Consider the following 2,597-nt stretch of genomic DNA (forward strand, 5'->3'; position numbering starts at 1 on the left):
AGACACGCCATAGCAAAGAAACTTTCAGAAATATTCAAAACACCCAAATGCGGAACGGCCCAAAAATGACCGAAATGGCAAGGCTATAGTATGGAAAAATGTCAAAATATGACACGTTTCCAGAAACAGCTGAAAACACCTCAAAACAGCATAAAATACCGTATAAGACACGCCATAGCAAAGAAACTTTCAGAAACATTCAAAAACACCATGAAAAGGATGTCCAAAATGACCGAAAACGCAAGGCTATAGTATGGAAAAATGTCAAAATATGACACGCTCCAGAAACAGCTGAACACACCTCAAAACAACATGGAATAGCGTATAAGACACGCCATAGCAAAGAAATTTTCAGAAACATTCAAAACACCCAAATGCGGAACGCCCAAAAATGACTGAAAAGGCAAGGCTATAGTATGGAAAATGTCAAAATATGACACGTTCCAGAAACAGCTGAAAACACCTCAAAACAGCATGAAATACCGTGCTAAGACACGCCATAGCAAAGAAACTTTCAGAAATATTCAAAAACACCCAAATGCGGAACGCCCAAAAATGACCGAAATGGCAAGGCTATAGTATGGAAAATGTCAAAATATGACACGCTCCAGAAACAGCTGAAAACACCTCAAAACAGCATGAAATAGCGTAAGTAAGACACATCATAGTAAAAAATCTTTCAGAAACATTCAAAAACCCCATAAAATAGGATGTCCAAAAATGACTGAAATGGCAAGGCTATAGTATGGAAAATGTCAAAATATGACACGCCCAGAAACAGCTGAAAACACCTCAAAACAGCATGAAATAGCGTGCTAAGACACGCCATAGCAAAGAAACTTTCAGAAATATTCAAAACACCCAAATGCGGAACGTCCAAAAATGACAGAAATGGCAAGGCTATAGTATGGAAAATGTCAAAATATGACACGTTCCAGAAACAGCTGAAAAGACCTCAAAACAACTTAAATCAGTGTGCTAAGACACACCATAGCAAAGAAACTTTCAGAAATATTCAAAACACCCAAATGCGGAACGCCCAAAAATGACCAAAAGGCAAGGCTATAGTATGGAAAAATGTCAAAATATGACACGTTCCAGAAACAGCTGAAAACACCTCAAAACAGCATGAAATAACGTGGTAAGACACGCCATAGCAAAGAAACTTTCAGAAATATTCAAAAACACCCAAATGCGGAACGCCCAAAAATGACAGAAATGGCAAGGCTATAGTATGGAAAAATGTCAAAATATGACACGCTCCAGAAACAGCTGAAAACACCTCAAACAGCATGAAATAACGTATAAGACACGCCATAGCAAAGAAACTTTCAGAAATATTCAAAACACCCAAATGCGGAACGTCCAAAAATGACCGAAATGGCAAGGCTATAGTATGGAAAAATGTCAAAATATGACACGTTCCAGAAACAGCTGAAAACACCTCAAACAGCATAAAATACTGCTAAGAAGACACGCCATAGCAAAGAAACTTTCAGAAACATTCAAAACACCATGAAAAGGATGTCCAAAAATGACCGAAAACGCAGGCTATAGTATGGAAAAATGTCAAAATATGACACGTTCCAGAAACAGCTGAACACACCTCAAACAACATGGAATAGCGTATAAGACACGCCATAGCAAAGAAACTTTCAGAAACATTCAAAAACACCCAAATGCGGAACGTCCAAAAAATGACTGAAAAGGCAAGGCTATAATATGGAAAAATGTCAAAATATGACACGTTCCAGAAACAGCTGAAAACACCTCAAAACAGCATGAAATACCGTGCTAAGACACGCCATAGCAAAGAAACTTTCAGAAATATTCAAAAACACCCAAATGCGGAACGTCCAAAAAATGACCGAAATGGCAAGGCTATAGTATGGAAAAATGTCAAAATATGACACGTTCCAGAAACAGCTGAAAACACCTCAAAACAGCATGAAATAGCGTGCGAAGACACATCATAGTAAAAAAACTTTCAGAAATATTCAAAAACCCCATAAAATAGGATGTCCAAAAATGACTGAAATGGCAAGGCTATAGTATGGAAAAATGTCAAAATATGACACGCTCCAGAAACAGCTGAAAACACCTCAAAACAGCATGAAATAGCGTGCATAAGACACGCCATAGCAAAGAAATCTTTCAGAAATATTCAAAAACACCGAAATGCGGAACGTCCAAAAAATGACAGAAATGGCAAGGCTATAGTATGGAAAAATGTCAAAATATGACACGTTCCAGAAACAGCTGAAAAGACCTCAAAACAGCTTAAATCAGTGTGCTAAGACACACCATAGCAAAGAAACTTTCAGAAATATTCAAAAACACCCAAATGCGGAACGTCCAAAAAATGACTGAAAAGGCAAGGCTATAATATGGAAAAATGTCAAAATATGACACGTTCCAGAAACAGCTGAAAACACCTCAAAACAGCATGAAATACTGTGCTAAGACACGCCATAGCAAAGAAACTTTCAGAAATATTCAAAAACACCCAAATGCGGAACGTCCAAAAAATGACCGAAATGGCAAGGCTATAGTATGGAAAAATGTCAAAATATGACACGTTCCAGAAACAGCTGAAA

This window comes from Plectropomus leopardus, unplaced genomic scaffold (genome assembly GCF_026936395.1).
Source record: "Plectropomus leopardus strain MGB_pleo_1.0 unplaced genomic scaffold, ASM2693639v1 Contig37, whole genome shotgun sequence".
Classification (NCBI taxonomy): Eukaryota; Metazoa; Chordata; class Actinopteri; order Perciformes; family Serranidae; genus Plectropomus; species Plectropomus leopardus.